Below are 18,879 nucleotides of genomic sequence, written 5' to 3'. Positions count from 1 at the left end.
GGACAGAGGGGTCTGGAAGAGGGATCGATCTCTAGCTCCACCTCACCTGCTAGAGCAGGGGGTCATGCAAACTCCCCCCCCCCAGCAGAGGGCCGTGGATGGTAGGGCTACCCGCTCTCCGCCCTACCAACCAGAGCTGGCCAGGGCTTGCCAAATGGCAAAATGTTGAGGAACCTTTCTAGGAAAATTTGTAACTTGGAAAAATAGCAGTTGATGGGGTCGTCACCCCCAGGCTTCACCCAGTTCTACTAACAGCGCTGGCTGGGGTGGGGCAGGAGGGCTCCTCTCCCCCCCACCCCCAATGAGGGCTTCCTACTGGGCTGGGGCCCCCTCCACAAATGGGGTTCGTTTGCTGGGCTGGGAGTCCCCCCACAATCGGAGCCCCCTGCCCCCCCACACACAGCCAGGGATCCCCTGCTTCGCTAGCCACCGAGTCCTCCCTCCCCCTAGGTGGGCTCCCCCCGCCTGAGGAGACGGAGCAGTGGGTTAGCGGGTGGCCCCAGCCGCAATCCCAGCAGTGTGGGTGGCCTCGCCCCCAACACCCGTGTGTGTGTGTGGGTGTGTGGGGGGGAAGGGGTGGAGCCAGGGTCCCAGAAGACCCCCCCATGGCTGGGTGCGGGGAGCGCCTCAGACGGCCGTGCCGCAGCCCTGGCGGCTGGCAGCCACCCCTCCGGGGCAGCTGGACAGAAGGACGGGGCTCCGGGCTCCTCCTCAGAGCTTCCCACGCCCAGCGCCCGGGGAGGAATCGCCCTTGGGAGGGAAGAGAAGAGCCCGGGAAGAAGCAGGAGCCTCCAGCCTATTCCTTCCTCTAACCCTGCTTCGCTCCCCCTCGCTCTTCCTCCCTCCCTCCCTCCTCCCGTCCCCTCCTTCCCCCGCTTCTAATTCCTGCCGCTCGCTCCGAGCCTCATTCAGCCGCCGCCGCCAGTGGAGTGTAATAGGCTGAGGATGCCGCTGTGTCTGTTCAGTGTCTAGTTGTGAATGGGACTTGCCTCCTCGCCCTCCGCCGCAGGTGACCAAGGGAAGCAGCCAGCCCGGCTGGACTCCCAGGTAAGGCTCGGGGCCATGCCCCCGCTGTCCCGGGAGAGCGGGGAGGGAGGTTTTGCTGCTGGGGTTGCCTTTGAGGATGGGTATTTTGGGGGTGAGGGGGAGGGACGGTACTAAGTGAAGGCTGCTGCCGGGAAAGGAGCTGCGAGGTGGAGGGGAAGAGAAGGAGCGTTTCGGGTGGTAGATAGAAGCGGAGTCGCTGTCTGTAGCTCCCCTGCCCAGTGGTCGAGGGAGCCGAGCCGGGTGGATGCCTCTGTGTGCGCTAGAAACTTGACAGCCGCGAAAGGCTAAGGTCGGAGTGTGCTGCTGGAGATCTGTGCTGTGGGGAGCGCTCCCGAGCCCCTGGAGGGGACGGGCAGACGCGCGCACCCAACATAGACCCTTTGCTTTTGGTCCGGGGGGGCTTGAGTATTGGGAAAGCCGTGCAAAAGGGTCCTGGAGCAATGCCGGGCAAGCACAAGCCACATCTGGCAACTCTTATCCCTAGCTCCGGAGCAAGTCTGGCTGCGTTTCTCTGCACCAGCTCGGTGCGACTGGAGCTGACTGGGTTCCAAAAGGGGAAGAAGTGATCGTTCCGGAGGGGAAAGAAATCTCCTTGCGATTCAGTATTTTTTTTTTCAATCTTTGCGTGTGTGTGTGTGTGCGCGCGCGTTCAAAAAAACGGTCCGCCGGATAAGCAGGCATCAAAAGAAACGAAGTGAAAAGCAGCTTTTCCCTTGCCATGGTAGCTCCCAGTCATGAAATGGATATGCAGAATGCAAGCGAAAATAGGAGTGCATGAAATGAAAGATGCCTTCTCCGGAATAGGAAGGGAGGGGGGAAGGGAAGCGAGCAAGACTTTGATTTTTTGCTTGTTTTCAAATTCATGCAGCAGTAGTCACAAGATACTAAGATGGTATCTATAGACTGGGTTAGTCTAAAAATCATTATGGTTTATATGTAATCACCATCTCAATGAAGGTAAACTAGATGAAGCTTTAAGGCTGCAGGTCCACATACATACCATTAACTTTTAGAATAAAATCCCTTCCTGTGTAATCCTCCAGGACCACATATTGCAATCTGACATCATAGTAAATGACTTTACCTTTCATAGATATGCTCATATGTTATCCACCCTTTTAAAAATATGAATTTGGCCAGGATAGGACTGAAATAAGCCAGTTAGCATATACTGGGAAATCCTCTTTGTACCGTTGCTAAAAAGGGCACAGTGTGACTATGTAATATAGTATTTACCTAGCGAAGTATCTACGACAAAGGATTCTCTTTAGCAACAGGAGTCACTAATTCAGAAAATGGGCTTTAATTTGGGGGAAGTTCATTTGTTTTTCACATTCCAATGGTTTGTAACTCATTGGAAAGGACTTTCTTCCTGTTGATTTGTGTTGATGATATAAGAAGTTCACAGACCATCAAACCTCTATTAAGAAATCAAATATTTATAATTATTTAATAATAAAACTGTTGAATACAAAAAGCAATAAATAATTCCAAAACAGAGATGCTGAGACATGTCTGGTGAAGCAGGCAATGTACTTATTTTTTTAAAGCTTGCAATATTTCCAGATTTATGTGGTTTCTTAGGTAAATATCACATTTTTCTCTAGTCCAATTAAAATGTTAATAAATAAATGTTGTATTTATTTAGGGGGTTTTGCAGTAATTAATCTGAAGTGGGCATAAATCAATTCCTTTTTCACTGGGATTTGAAACACAAGTCAATGATCTTTTGGGTCTTTGGATTTTTTTATATGGAAATGCAAATGCAGATGTTTTATTATGAGCAAAAATTTTATAGCACAACATCAGCACAATTCTTGATGTTGGGAGATAAGCAATAAAGAACAGGAGAGAGAATAATGCAAGCTAGAGCAAAGGAACCAAGCTTCATATCTTTATTCCAAGAAGTCTTCCCTCCGCCCCCATTTCTTCTACTTATTAAACCCTAGAAAACAGAAGTTTCTGATTGCACTCCCAAAGCAGTTTCCCTTGCTATTGCAAGAGAACAAAAAAAAAATAAATTTACAAAACAAAGGACTACAGATCTTACCAAGGAATGTAGACCTCTATAGGAAAACAAATTAGAAATCACCTTGTGATTAGGATTTTCTGGTTGAAATATTGAATTTGTATTTAAACATGAAGCTTGGTACTCTAATATGAAGAAATAAGTATGATTGGAATATGCTATCTGTAGACTTTTCATAGCAGCTTAAACTTTGCTGAAATACACAAAGTCTGCTTATATAAGTGTTTTTGTCTGTAAAAATTATGATGATCTGGACTAGATCATTATTACAGAAGCAATTATAATAAACTGTGTTAATAGATGGGATAAATAACTGCAATTTGTGATTGGCAATTTTTGAATGAAGACCTTTATAGAAAAACGTCGATTGAGAGACTGGATGATAAAATGAAATGATTTCTGTTGCACAACACATTTGGAGCAATTATAAGAGTTAGAAAGAATCTCATGATTTTTCTGCAAAAACATTTTTATGTGTTATGTGAGTTCAAGTGCAATTAGCATACCATTTTAATAAAGTTTGAAGTATTGCCTTTTGTTCAGTTCAGGATATATGTATCAACTTTGGAGTTGCAGTAGCTTAGGAGGCTACATTTTCCACAGATCATTTAAACAAATAATGAGACTAAGCAGAAAATATTTTTACTACAGTATTCTTAAAAGGATGTTCTTTTTAATTCCAGTATTGAGCCGTTTTTTATAAAAATATAATGCAATTTCAAACCTCTTTAAAAATTAGTTCTCTTTTTTGTTTAGTGTGTCTCTATTAAAATTATTTGAATCCATTCTGAATGGATGTTTTGCCATCAGATGTTAGTGTGTGAGAAATAATATTTTCACTTGTTTCACCTGAAACCATTAAGCAACATACCTACATATTTCTTGGTGGCAAAGCCTTGGTGTTTGTATGTAAATCTCAGAATCTATAGGCAATTTCTAATAACATGACATCTTTTTTTTTTTTTTTTTAAATGGCACTTCAGTTTTCACGGTCCCTTTCTTGGGCCAAATTAAAAGGCCATTGAAGTAAACAGAAGTATTCCCACTGACTTCAATGGACTTTGGATCTGGTCTTGATGCATGTGATTTAAGATGGCTTCATTTTATAGTTAAGTACTGACATCTCATTTCACTGTCTAACTTACTCTCCGCATTATTTTTTTTCTCAATGGTACTACTAATAAGTTGAACAATATTGAATGTATCAAGTGTATATTGTTAAAATTATCCCAGTGACATAAGGGTGCAGAGGTGGAGGTAGGGGGGTGTCTCTAATTGTGTATTTGAGTTATATTGTTGAAGATCAGGGGGTTCCAAAACATTCTCCTAGAAAGTTTAGTTATTTTTTCATTTTGAATACTGTGCTCCAAAACTGCATATACAGGATTACTAAACCCTTTTGTTTGTTTGTTTTCGTGTAAATAGTTTGAAGTCATTAAAAGATGGTTATAAGACTATATTTGAGACATTTATAAGTCAGAGGATTGATTTCACTAAAACATCTCAAGTTTTGGATGCAGTTTTTACAGTACTTATATTTGTTATGGTCTCTGGATCAGTTTAAAAATTATGGTTTTTTTTTAAAGTTATAGAAGTATGAAATCAAGAAGGAATTTATATCAAATTCTTCCAGATTTACTAAACTGGACATTATGTAGTTTAATGTCTCTGAAGTAACTGTGGTAGTAAAGAAATTATAGCTGTAAGTCTGTTTCTTTCATGTATAATGGTAGCTGGAAATTTGGGGCACTCTAAATTTGGTAATTGTTCTTTCAAAGGCATTACACTTGTGAGCACTAGAGGGCACTGATGCTCTTCTCTAAATCACTTTAGTGGCCCATCTGCTTCTCAGGGCACTATGAAAAGACGTTTTGTTACTACCAGCATTGCAGACCCTCTCAGGGGAGACAGAATTCAATCTAGCTGTGGTTCAGGCTAATGCTCAGGCAGTTTGTCAGGATTAACATCTTTCTAGTCAGTGGATCGTGTTACCTTCAGCATCATATTACCACCTTGGAGTTCACTACAAAGTTTTGAAATCATGTAACTTTAGATTGTATGAGGAGTGACACAGCTGGAGTCTAGGTGTAAAATAAACGGTATCTGTTCTCCCAGCAGCAATGATTTTTAAGGGATTTGCTATCTTCTTCCTCTGTCTTCCAAAAAAAAAGCATCAATTCATGCTATGGGAAAGGAAACAAATGTAGAGACAGAGAGAGGGGAAAAAGTAATATGATAAAAATTACTGGTAATACTTGGATAATATCTTAGCACATTCTTCCCAGTGATGGAGGATATTTGAAAAAGACTGAAAGACACTTCAGATAAGAAACAGGCATGCATTTTATATTCAAATGGCCAAATTCTGCTCTTATTTACACTGGTGTAAACTGGTGTCATTAGAGTTCCTCTGAGTTTACATCGGTGTAACTGAGAACAGTATATGGCCCACAGCATCCCAGCTGTCATTTTGCAAAACACTTTGGAATACAGAATTCAAAAACATATATAACTGATACTTAGGGTGCCCAAATGTCCCATTTTTAAAGGGACGGTCCTGTTTTTTGGGACTTTTTTTTATATAGACACCTATTACTCCCACCCCCATTCCCATTTTTTTCACAGTTGCTATCTGGTAACCCTACTGATACTTGAAAAATAAGCCATTACTAATAACATGCAGAAATGGCATATAACAAAGTATTGATTTTAAAATGTTAATTATTGGCATGCGAAATTGTAAATCAATCTGTAGTAAGTACTATGCATACAATTTCTGATTCCAGTGTTTCTCTCTATTTGGGCTGAAATTCAGACACATGACCTGAAGTTTAGATGACTTTCAGAAATTTTAGCATATGATTGCAAAACCAGAAATTCTCATGGATATAGTTTAATGATAGTTACAAGGTCTCATTAAATCATATCAGTCAGTTAACTTCAAATATAAATCATATAAGTTATTCTATAGTAGTGTGTAATGATTAGAGAGAGCTTGTACATACTTTAAGAGAAAACGGTGATTGCCCCTGCACAGACATACTTGGGTGCAGAGTCCCTTTCCTTCCTCACCCCCAGTGCACCTTTAGCATCCATAATGCTCTTAGCTGTTGTCAAAGTGGATAATTTACGTTGCCAGTGGTGCTCAAAGGCCCACAAGGGAACATCGAGGTGTGGTTGGTTCATCTGCAGTGCCTCCCCACCTTGCAAGCCAGCTAACATTCAGAGGCTGATTTCAAGTGGAGCAGCCAGGACTGCTGCTGGCTCCTTTGTGGAAGAAGGCATTATCCCTTCCTCTGTTTGACAAAGACATAATACTTTCTACTGTAACTGGCTGGGTGGTGCAGTGGTTTCCAAACCTCCAGGCCCCACAGTGCTCAGCTGGCTCCAGGAGCTGTAATTTAGCCCTTCAGTTTTAAAATGCTGTCTTAAGCAAATGCTAGTTTGTTGATTCAAACTTTTGCAATGAACAAGAGTCCTCTCCCTTCTGAATCAGCTAAAGAATTCATCAAAGTTCTTAATTGTATTGGAATGGATACTGAGTTGAAGTAGTAGAAATCAATCTAAATGGATTATAGGAGCAAGAATTAAATGAAGGGTGGAAAAGAGGATGCAGGGTTTTCTGAAATAGTACTGGTCAAACACTATTGTACATTTCCAAGAATAAATTATTGTTATAAGTATAACTTAGTAGCTCATCACCAAAAAAAAAAAAAAAATAAAACATACCACAATGGGGCAGATATACAGAACTAAGTATGCCACTCATTAGAGATTAAATAATATTATTGTAAAGCAAACACCATTGAACAGAACTCCTGCTGATACATTTTAAACAGAATGAACCCAAGTGTAGAAAACATCAATATATCTAAGATGTAAATGCATTTGAGATTTCATGTTACTGGAGAAGTAAGAGACCGTACGGGTTCTCACTGAAATCAGTGGCAGAGCTCCCATTGATGCCAATAGGAGGGAGGGACCACATTGCTCAAAGGCTGGGATAAAATAGAGAAAGAATGAAGTTCAACATTCTTTTAAAATACCATTTGCAGAATTTCAAGGTTTGTGCAAGGTGACAGTTTAATAACACTAAGAACTCAGCTCCATTTATCCACCAGACATGTACAGCACCGACAGTGCAAGTTTCCCCATGCTGCACAAGCATGGCTCAGTCCTGTTCTAGGCAGAGTCTAGATCTAAGAGGTTACTTCATCCTCTGTACACTCAGAACTCTCGGTCACTCCAATGAAACTGGCAACTGGGGGCGCCAACTGGGATTTTATAATACGGACATTGTGTCTGCTTGGAACAGGACTGAGAGCACCATTTAATATCTACTCACTCACGCCTGTCACCCCAATCGGGGTATGGGCTGCCAACCACAGATCTCCAGAGTCCTCGATCCTGGGCCATTTGCTCTAGCTGGTTCCAGGTATAGCCCATTTTTATGCTATCAGCCTGAAGGTTGCGTCGCCAGGTGTTTAGTCATTGCCAATTTGGGCCAGGTTAAAAAAGATGCCTTATAGAATATCAGGATTGGAAGGGACCTCAGGAGGTCATCTAGTCCAACCCCCTGCTCAAAGCAGGACCAATCCCCAGACAGATTTTTGCCCCAAATGGCCCCCTCAAGGATTGAGCTCATAACCCTGGGTTTAGCAGGCCAAGGCTCAAACCACTGAGCTATCTCTCCCTCCCTCCCTTATCCTGTTACCTTTCTCCAGAGCCATCCAGTCTGTTGAAGAGATGCTTCAAATGTATTGCATTTCTGTGGTCATAAATTTTGCATAATACCTGCTTATAAGTATTATCTGTTTGCTTTTGTATTTCTGCATAAACGGATGCTACAGAACACTTGTTGAAATGTAATTTTTATCCCAGTGAATCTACTGGTGTGTACTTTCAAATAAAATAATCCAGAAACATATTGAGTCTCAGTGGTTAAGTTAAATAGTTAGTTACATGCATGCATATCATTCTGCCAAGAATAAATCACAGTTGAGTGTAAACCAGATGTGATAGCTCTATTGGAATCAGACTAAACCCTATTTCCATGAATGCTAAACTGTTTTAGTAATACACACATGTCGGCATAAATTTAAATGGTCGGCCCCACCTTGATTGAAAGTAATTATCTCAAAGATCTTAGCTGCCCCTAATGAATAAATCCTATGTTATTCCCTTTGCCTTTTTTCGCCCACTAATTTAATTTTATATGTGGACTTGTAACAAACACAATAAATGGATTTTGTGTAAACTTAGTCTAGAATTTCATGTTAAAATGTTAGTACCAAATTAAAAAAAATACTGTTCAAAGAATAATTTAAACTATAATTAGTCCCTGGATAATTAATCTCAGATTCAAGCCTTCTAGTTTTTTTGTTGTTTTGTTTTAAGGTGATTTCAACACACATATATATATAATTCAAAGGCAATTATTTCTTAACTCAGACAACTTTTAATTTGTTCTATAAAAGTGAAATTCAACAATTATGCCTTGGTTTTAGCCAATTAACTAATTAATAATTGAACTAATAAACTTTGTGATATAAGGATTTTAAGTAAACACGTCTCCTCATTTTGGTATTTGAACCTGTAATAATAGTATTAAGAGCAAATGGTTCTAACTGGTATTTTTTTAAAAAAAGGTCTTCTTGAATAGTTAGGGCTAAGTTTTTTGGTGTTTTGTTTTTTATTTTTTTTTAAGTTCCATGTGATTAATTGCAACATTTCAGCAGCTGTGTGGTTACTTTAGGCTAGCTTTTGAGACCCTTAGTAATTTTAACTCCACAAGAAGTTCCACTGACTTCAGTGAGACTTCTGTGGCATAAGGTACAGCTCAACATGAATAAATTAATCATGGCCCTTTAGTAACAGTTGAATTTCTGCAAATCATCCTTTTGGATTTTCATGGATCTTTGTGGATCTGGCTGAAGGCAAAGTTTTCAGATCACTGCTTCTACCAAGCAAGGAGTCAGTCCTTATTTACGGTATACATGGTGATATACTGCCTCTAGTTAGTCACTTATGGCTACCATGAAGCTCATTTTGGCTCACTAATCAAGATGGACTTGTGTTTTTCTTTACTGGAAATAATTTGGAACTCTAATAATCACTTAGTGAGGAATAGACAATACTGGGTTGAAATGGCAGAATGCTGTCAGATTAATCCAGCATGCCAAATATACTGCCTGTGATCCTCCCCATTCTATCATTAAGAATGAGCAAACTGATATAGCGAAAATACGAATCAATTCAAATTTCATCCAAAATTCCAGTGAACCTGAGCAGAGTATCATTTGAGCATAACCCTGACTCCCTCACTATTTTCCAATTGTGCATGTTTTTTTGCAAATGTCCGCCTAAGACGTGATAGTGTAAATTGTTGAGATTTACCATTCTTGCAAGATTTCAAGCCCAGATATAGGAGGTTCAGAGAATTTGAAGGGGTTTGAGTGGCTAATATCAGTCAGACTGGAAAGTATTTGTTTTCTTTTTTTATTGATTTACATTTTTACAGTTGTGCAAAATTATGGGTTTTAAATTTGTTTTACTTTTATTGGTTTACATTTTTTACAGTGGTTGGAAATTATGGGGGTGGGGTCAGTCAGATAATAATTATTTCATGACATTAGACATTGAGATTCAAAAAGCTAAAGCTTTATAAACATTAAAACACATTGTCAACACCACATATAAATATATGTAAGGTAAATACGTTTAAATCAAACTCTAATATGTTCTCAAGCAATATTATTTTTACTTTGGCTGTATATTTCAATTATTTTAGATGAAAATATTTTTGTTGATTTATGTATGTATGGTGAAATCATCGTTTACTGACATCTACTAATAAAAATCTAATCCTTCCAATCCTCATCATATTCCAGTTCGTTAGAACTTGTAGCCTGGAGAACAAGTCTGATCAATATGTATTGCAATAGTTTTCAGTGGGGTTACAATGCTACATACTATTTATTGCTCTAAAGTGAAACACACTGTACTGCAACAGCAATATGTTTTTGCATATGAAAGGCCGGAACAAGTAGTAAGATCAGTAGTTGGTCAGATTAGATTATCATAATGGTCCTTTCTGACCTGAGAATCTATGAATCTAAGAATTGGTTAATATCCATGTGAAATATGATGCAGTCACAAACAATGGAGGCCCACTGACTATTTGGGCCTAATAGTCAACTTTCAAATAATGAATCTATTCACTTTTTAGAGAAAGAGAGATGTTGTGCGTTTCAGGAAAGAATCTGTTAAAAATTGGTTAGTGCCAAGCCACTATAAAAAAGATAAATTTGCAACTTTCAGATCTATCTTGAAACCTTCTCTTGCACTCTTTCTGTGTCCTCTTCTTTTCCACATAGGATCTTGCCAACAGTTTCAAAGAAAAGATGGACAAGATCCACTATGACCCCCTCTTATGCCCTCCTCTCTAGCACCCTTTTCACCTTTCTCCTTGTTATCCACTCAGGGACTTCCTTTCCTTCCTCTTTAACATGCCCCAGTGAAGTTAGTCCTTCATGCCACTTGATCTTCTTTGCCTTACCAATCTGTCTCTCCACACATAATCTGTCTTTCTCAGTTCAATCCTGGATTTCTACTGATCTCTTGGACATCTACTCCTCAATGTCTCACTAGCAACATAAATATAACATGGCCAAATTGAGTTCATATCCTCACTCAAATCCCCCATTCTCTGTAGACACCGCCAATATTCTTCCTGGCCTATAACTCCTCTCCATTTCATTGCACATTCTAGTGTGTCCAAATGCTGCCACTCCTTTCTGCATGCTCTCTATAAGGTCTGGTCTATACTACCCGCCTGAATCGGCAGGTAGAAATCGACCTCTCGGGGATCGATTTATCGCGTCCCGTCGGGACGCGACAATCGATCCCCAAATCGGCGCTCTAACTCCACCAGCGGAGGTGGTAGTAAGCGCCGCCGACAAAAAGCGGCAGAAGTCGATTTTGCAGCCGTCCTCACAACGGGGTAAGTCGGCTGCAATACGTCGAATTCAGCTACGCTATTCACGTAGCTGAATTTGCGTATCTTAAATCGACTCCCCGTTGTAGTGTAGATGTACCCTGAGACTCATCCTTTTCTTTCAGTCCAGATTGCAGGTGCAGGCTGTCATCATCCCTCCATCTTGCTGATTAACATAACCACTTCCTCTCTGGTCTCCCAGACTCCCACATTACTCCTCTTCAGTCCATTCAAAATGCTTATTCCAAGTTCATATTCCTTGCCAATTGATCTAACCACATCACCCCCGATAACTCCACTAACTTCCACTTCTCTAGAGCATAAAGTTTTAACTTCTTGTCATCACCTTCAAGACCTCATAATTTTTGCTCCTCTTCATTGCCAACCTTGTTTCTTTTTGCATACCCTCCCTTCCCGTCTCCTCCATCACAGATACCAGCCTCAATACCCCATTCATCCATTTCAGTGGCAAACATCTTTTGTGCCTTTCTCTATGCTCTCCTGTCCCCAACATGTCTGGAGTGTCCTGGCTAAGCTGATCTGAAAGTTCCCACCCTCTCCTTTTTCAAGCCCATCTTTAAGAACCGCTTCTGCTATCAAACCTAGATGAAATTAACCAGGATATCACTTTATGAAATAAATAAATTGATATATGAAACCTCTCAAGCTCATATTTTCAGTACGGCACGTTGTGCACTGGTCATAACTGGATATTTGGGTAATCTTAGATGCTACTCAACACTTCTTTATTGTCTTGTTACCCATCTGTGGCTACACATTGTCTAGGTTGTAGGCTCCAAAGATCAACGTCCTTGTTGTCTTTCTATTTTGCTAAGTTTGATATATATACCTGCAAGTTAACAGGTGCAGATAGAAATAATAAATAATAACTTTATATTGTGCTTTAATAAATTCCTATCTTAATTAATAACCAACAAAACCCCACTTTTAAGTAATATGATATTGATGCAAACTGATAAATGATGACGCAATCACAGAAAAAAATGGTGTTCCACCTTAACTCACTCTCCCATCATTCTTAAATTGATCTGTTGTGTCTACGTAATACATCTTGAAACCTTCTCTTTGCCGTATGTGGTTCAACTGGGACATTTACAATTAGAATGGCAGAACATTATGGATATAGTTTCACCCATGCATCACGGTTATCAATTTGTTTGCTGCTTTTCAGTGATGTTGGAACATATACCATGCTGTAATACCACCAGTACCGATGAACTCCATTGAAGCATGAAACCCATAGGCTGTCTCCATACCCCAATAGGGTTCAATAATTCTGTAGCTTATGCAAAGGCGGAAGGTGGAAACTGGGACTATCAGATATGTAAGCATTCTGAAAGATGAAAATCAGTGCACATTTTTAAATGCTAATATGTTGAATACTCCTTTTAGATTGACAACTGGAGATATTCAGCACATATTTGGAAAATAACAGAATTTTGCACTTTATGTTCAGAAGTCCTCTTTAAAAGGAGCTATGTCAGTGCACTGATAGGCTTCCAATTATTGGACAAGTTGAATTTTTAAATTAGTTACATAAGCAGAAGAGAGCCTTTGAAACAACGGATCTTTACACTTTGTCAATTAAAATTAGTCAAATTGATTAAAAGAAAAGAAATGTAATCATCATTAGTTCAGGCAAAAAAAAATCTCTTTTCTGGAAAGCGTTTAAGTGTGTGCTTAAAGCTAAGCAGATGCTTATGTGCTCTTCTAAATCAGAGCCTAATTTTATTTAAACTAAGAGATTAAGATAGAGATACAAATATATCACCATTCTTAGAGATGGGTCAACAATGGAACTCCCTTTGTTTCCCAACATGAACAATAGAATAAATTAGGATGTAGAATTGAACTACTCCTGGATTTAGTTTTTCAATATTGAAAACAAACCACCCTCAAATTTCCTTATTTTTGTAATGTCATACTTTATATACTTATAAGTATAATTGTTTCTTTTTACATGATTAGGGAAGGCTTCAATTATATAGACCAAAATATATTAAAAAGAAGTTCATTTATTGAAAAAAGTTATGCAGTTTGCAACAAAGCCCCCTGGAGCAGTATATCATGTACTTGTACGGTATGTTATGCTATTGGCATCTATTTATGTAAATAGTAAATGGATTAAAGTCTGCCTACAGTCACTATGGTGTAAATCAGAGTAACTCTCTGGACATTAGTGGAATTACTCTGATTTGCATCAGTGTTAGTGAAGAGGGAATTTGGTCCAGTATTTTAAACCATTTTTTGTTATTACATTACCTCAGTTTTTACAATAATAACCTAAATGTAGGCATATTTTTGTGACTAAAATGCTAGCTGCATTAGGCATGCAGTCCACACACTATCATACGTGAGAAATTGCACTAATATAACTTTAATTTTCCAATCAAATTGAACAAGAAATGAGTTTGGCTGAAATAATCAAGTCTATAGCGAAAATGCCAACTCTGATACTTACCAAGATGTGATAGTTGCTTGTTGTCTTGACCTTGGGTTTTTAATGTTTAGCTAGAGGTTGAAAAGGGTGCTAACTGTAATTACTCCTTTCATAAGGTTCTGTAGGCCATAGTCTGCAGCAGACTTGAACCAGATTGTCTACATATATCAACTTACTGACTAACTGGGTACCAATCTCTATTTTATTCTCATAGCCATTAAATGCTATTTTTATGACCAACGTTAATTGACAATTCAGCCTTTTTGAACTTCCTTTTAAAAAATAAAACAAATCAGCATGTTCTTCCTTTTGAGGGCGGTAGATGTAGGGAGATTTGTCTAATAATTGGATGATTGTTTGATTTTTTTTTTATTTAAAATGTGAACAAAAACACTATTTTCAGGTTAAAAGTCTACAAAAAGCATGCTTTTTCCAGGGCTTGAATACTTTTTTTGCTTTAAGAAATAGTCCTATTTTTTCTTCAAAATTTGTCTATTTTCACCTGAAAACTAGTCCAATTTTATTAGACATGGGCCCATTTTCAAGTTCAATATGAAATGCATAGAACCTTTAATGTTAGAGGTTAATTCCCTTAGAAGTATTTCACCACCTGCAAATACCTCTGACAACTTTTTATTCTCTGAGTCACTCTTTTGGACAGTTTCCTATATCACCGGTTGTTTACTTATGTATACAGCACCTGTGACCATGGAATAAATAAAATATCACATTAAACATTAGCCTGTTCTACCATTCTCCCAAAATCATACATATTTTTCCTTTGGGGCTTCTCAAAAGGCCACAAGTTTTATTATCCAGCAAATTAGTAACATATCAAATGTTTTAACTGCAGTCATGGATTTCTATCTATATACACATGCACAAAATTATGTGCCTGTTATCTTTAGTAAGCCAGGCATATTCATTGTGACTTCTTAAGTCTATGCCCTTATGAATTGAGGTTTCAGTCTGAATGACACAATTCCTTTTCACCCCTGGTCCTTGAAGGAAGGACAGCTTTCTGCCACGGATGCTACCATGGAAGTCCTCCCTCAAACTTACTTTCCTCGTATCTCAACAGCCTGGTGAGGCTATTTCCACAGTCAGTCTCAATGCTAACAAGAGTGTCAGGTGATAGCTTCCGGTACAGTAGTTATGCTTTCTGTAATCTATATGTCCTTTTTAATGATCTCTCCACCCTCAAGAAGAGACCACAGAATGCATGGAGAGAGGTGCAGCTCCCTATCTCTGAGTGAACCCTTAACCATCTATTCCAGGAGTGCAGATAGGCTGAGGAGACAGGGTTGAAGCCACTTTAGGTTTAGGAAGATCTTCTGTCTGGGAAATTCCTGATAAGTGGTGCAGTGGAGCTATCTTGCAGTCCTAGAGCCTGCCAGCAAGCTGAGCCCTGGTCTTAACTTAAAATTTTGATTGGCCTAGCTATGTTGCTTAGGGGTGTGAAAAATTTGTGTGCCTGAGTTCAGTTGGTAAACCAACCTAGTCTCAGGTGTAGATACCGATAGGCTGATGGGAGAATTCTTTCTTTGATCTAACTATTGACATTTGGGGAGATGGATTACCTACATCGACAGAAAACCCCCTTCTATCAATGTAGGAAGAGTCTATGCTGTGGTGCTACAGCAGCATAGCTGCAGCTAAAAGCATGAATTTCATTCCTTCCATACAACCCCCTACTTTGGTTAACAAAACATATTGACTCTGGATTGGTGCAGAGAGGGGTGGAATTTCACCTCAAGAGATTTAAGGATTTATTTTCTTACACTGAAACTTAATTAACTCAGTTGTACAGCCACTTCATTATGAGGATCTGTTATTGACTGATTCTGCCCCACCTGTAAACCTAAACATTCCAAATACATTTACATTTTAAAACACAAATGTAGTATTTCCTCATATCTTTTGTGCACAACTGTCAATAGGGGCCCCATTTTCAAAGAAGGTGGCATTCTATGTGTCCATAATATGCACACTTCTTCTGCAAAGCCAGCTTTCTGCATGCAATAAAATGTGATGGGCTTGCACATGTAGTGTACTGTTTCTGCATGCAGTAATCTAATTGACATGCACAATACATGCCCGCATACATATTTTGTATACATAGAAGTACGTATCATATTTTGAAAAATTTGGCCCTAAATCTGAATTCATTTTTTTACATTAAAACCTAGTTAACTCAGTCAGAAAACCACTTTGTTATGAGGAGCTGTTTTTAGGCACTACTGACTCATTTTGCTCCATATCAGGTATGTAATATAAATATGAAGACAAGTTAATTCAACTGGAAAATCATTTCAATGTGAGGGTTTTTTTCAGGCACAGAGAGTGGAGTTTGATTTAACCCCTTCTTCAATGAACTACCTACCAGGTGTGTTACAAAACTGACCCCCTTGTGCAGAATAGCAAAGCTGATACTGTATGTCCCTTTTGAAGTGCTAGCTAGGAACATTGGCTCTTCCAAAATGCTGCAGCTGCTGCTAGCAGTTGCAGCTCGCAGAGAAGGGGTTAAACATGGCATGGGCCAGCTACCTGCCTGCAGCTTCAAACAGACAACTTCTACATCAAAAAATGATTGCAGCATTCCTTGATCAAAGCTCAGGTAATTTAATTATATTCCTTTATGAAACAAGGGTCCTTGAACAAGCCCAGGATGTCTGGATATTAGAATATGGGGAATTTATTGTTTCACTCCTTCTGATATCCCAACATCAAAGAGAGTTTGTCCTATAACCAAAGTAGTCAGAAGTCAAAGAACTCAAGCAAGGACTGGAGAGTGAAGCAAGCAGATGCGACTCATTTCCCGAGCACCTAAGTGAGTTGGAAATTAACCTGACTCCTATGTGGTGAGATATTTACCACAGTGATTTCTTGTTTTTATTTTGTGTAACTAAACATCTGAACTGGACCATACCAGGTACCGAGTGAAATGCTGATCTCCCCCAACTCCTGTAAGGCCTTTTTATTTTAACATTGTTTTTCTTGTTGCATGATTTTGCTTTTGCTTGTAAATCAGTCCTAGACTTACTAAATTTTAAGTGAGTGAAGTAACTTTATCATACTTTCTGGTTCCAAAGGGCACTATCTAATGTAAACTGTCTTGTCTTAAGAGTGAGTGGAAGAAGAGCTCGCAAACCTACTTGATTATCCAGAGGCTCTTGCCTAAAGTCAGAAGAGGTCTGGTGACAGTATTTCTGAAAAAAGAATAGTCTGCTGTCTATCACACAGAACTTCTATTGAATTCAGTGGCAGTTATTTTGAGTCAGTATTGGTCCTTGAATGTTCCAAGAAATCCAACTGAAAGTAAGTGTTGAGGGGACAAAAGAAGAGAGGAAGGAGAGAGCACATAAGTGTTGAAAATTCATATAATCTATACCTCCTTCCTGTTCTTTCCGAGATTTGAGTTCAGGACTGAGTTCAGATCACCTGGCTGGCATTACTAACACCCAAAATATTGCAGATAGATATATTTAAAAGTGATTTTGTTTTGTTTTGGTAGAAAGCTGCAAAGAGGACTTAATCCTGCAAATGCATGAGTAAGTAACTTTGCTCCTATGAATAGCCATTTTGGGCCTTTTTATTTGGTCCTGCTGTATTTTCTTCTGTTGCTCAGAAGGACTTCTCAGGACACTCAGGGCCCAATGCTGAAACACTGCTGACTTTTATAGGCTACTCACATAAGTAAGGTTGGCAGGCGTCCGTTTTTTGACTGGAATACCTGGTCAAAAAGGGACTCCAGCAGCTCCTGTCAGCTCCGCTGACCGGGCCATTAAAAGTCCGATTGGTGGCGCAGTTGGCGGGCGGGGGCTAAGCCAGGTTCCTGCCTGCCCTAGTTCCACGCGGCTCCCAGAAGTGACCGGCTCCGCAGCTCCCATTGTCTGGGAACCGTGACATAAGTAAAGTTTCTCAGGTAGTGGACCAGGCCTTGCAGTGCAGATATTGGATGTGTATATGGTGTATGATCTCTAAATGAGAAATGTTGATATTTTCTCAATGCCTGCATTTGCCCTTATTGTATTTGTGTGTGTGTGCGTGCGTGTGTGTGTGTATTCATGGGTTTGATCCTGGAACCAGTCCGTTCATCAAATTCCCTTTGTGCAGAGTGCCTGGGCCCCTCTATCTATATATTTCAGCAGGGACAGAAATTAAAGTAGCAGGAAGCAAGCCGCTAGAGGCAAGAAATAAATGTTACTACACATAGTGAAAAATGTTTTTGAACATGAAACCAAAGTGATAAAGTACAAAATATAAATGAAATAAAATATGGTAGGCTCTTCCTAGCGTCTCATGCTTAACTGTAAACTTATAGAGGTGCCCCAGATTTCTAATATAATGGGGCCTTTGGCAAACTGAATAATTTTATGAAATGTCATGACAATTGTTACAGTATAACATATTTGCCAAACTTGGGTGAATTTAATTGTTCTAAATACTGACATCACTTATCTCATAGAACATGTCCCATATTTAAAATACAAAATGTCTTAGGCCAGATTCTGCCAGCCTTACTCATGATGACAAGTACCTTAGTCCATGAGTAGTTGCACTGAAATCAGTGGGACTACTTGCAGAGTAAGGTACTCCTCAGCATAAGTTAAGGGTGACAGAATCTACTCTTACAAACTAGTGCTCTGTTACCAAATAACTCTAACAGCCATGGGCTTTATAGCCTCACTAAGTCAATATGCGGAATGAAATTTAACTATAAACCAGGGGTCGGCAACGTTTGGCACGCGGCTCACCAGGGTAAGCAACCTAGTGGGCCGGGCTAGTTTATTTACCTGCTGACGCAGCAGGTTCGGCCGATCGCGGCCCCCACCGGCCGTGGTTCGCGTCCCGGGCCAATTGGGGCGGCGGGAAGCAGAGCGGGTGAGGGATGTGCTGGCTGCAGCTTCCCACCGCCCCCATTGGCCCAGGACGGTGAACTACAGCCGGTGGGGCCGCGATCGGCCGAACCTGCCGTGTCAGCAGGTAAATAAACTGGCCCGGCCCACTAGGTTGCTTACCCTGGAGAGCCGTGTGCCAAACGTTGCCGACCCCTGCTATAAACAATAGTACCAAAGCAGATTCTAAACTGGTGACATAAGCTTGAGGTAATGCATTTAATATAAGACCAAATTATTCCTTTGAAGCCATTCATCTTTCAAGTGCAGAATCTTTTATGTTCGAATGCTTAATAAAATGGTAGCATATTGTCTCTAGTTTTAAATAGTCACATTTAAATTATTACCATGAAGTAGCCTAAAACCATAATTTCAACAGAACTGACCTAATGAAAGATACTGATTCAAACATAAATAAAGTTATTAGTTGGTATCAATGCAAACAAGT

General features: G+C 39.8%; 1 protein-coding gene across 1 annotated transcript in view; it reads left to right on the top strand.

The window, feature by feature from the left end:
• Positions 1-647: 647 nt before the first annotated feature.
• The window catches only part of CDH11 (cadherin 11), a 97,931-nt gene continuing 79,699 nt past the window's right edge, over positions 648-18,879 (top strand). The window contains exon 1 of the mRNA XM_034788204.1: positions 648-1,047. The gene's annotated coding sequence lies outside the window, so the exon portion shown is untranslated. The remainder of the gene's footprint in view (positions 1,048-18,879) is intronic.

The sequence above is a fragment of the Trachemys scripta genome, chromosome 13 (assembly GCF_013100865.1).
Source record: "Trachemys scripta elegans isolate TJP31775 chromosome 13, CAS_Tse_1.0, whole genome shotgun sequence".
NCBI classification, from domain to species: domain Eukaryota; kingdom Metazoa; phylum Chordata; order Testudines; family Emydidae; genus Trachemys; species Trachemys scripta.
The sequence above is the reverse complement of the archived record's forward strand: the minus strand, read 5'-3'. Positions and strand labels throughout refer to the sequence as shown.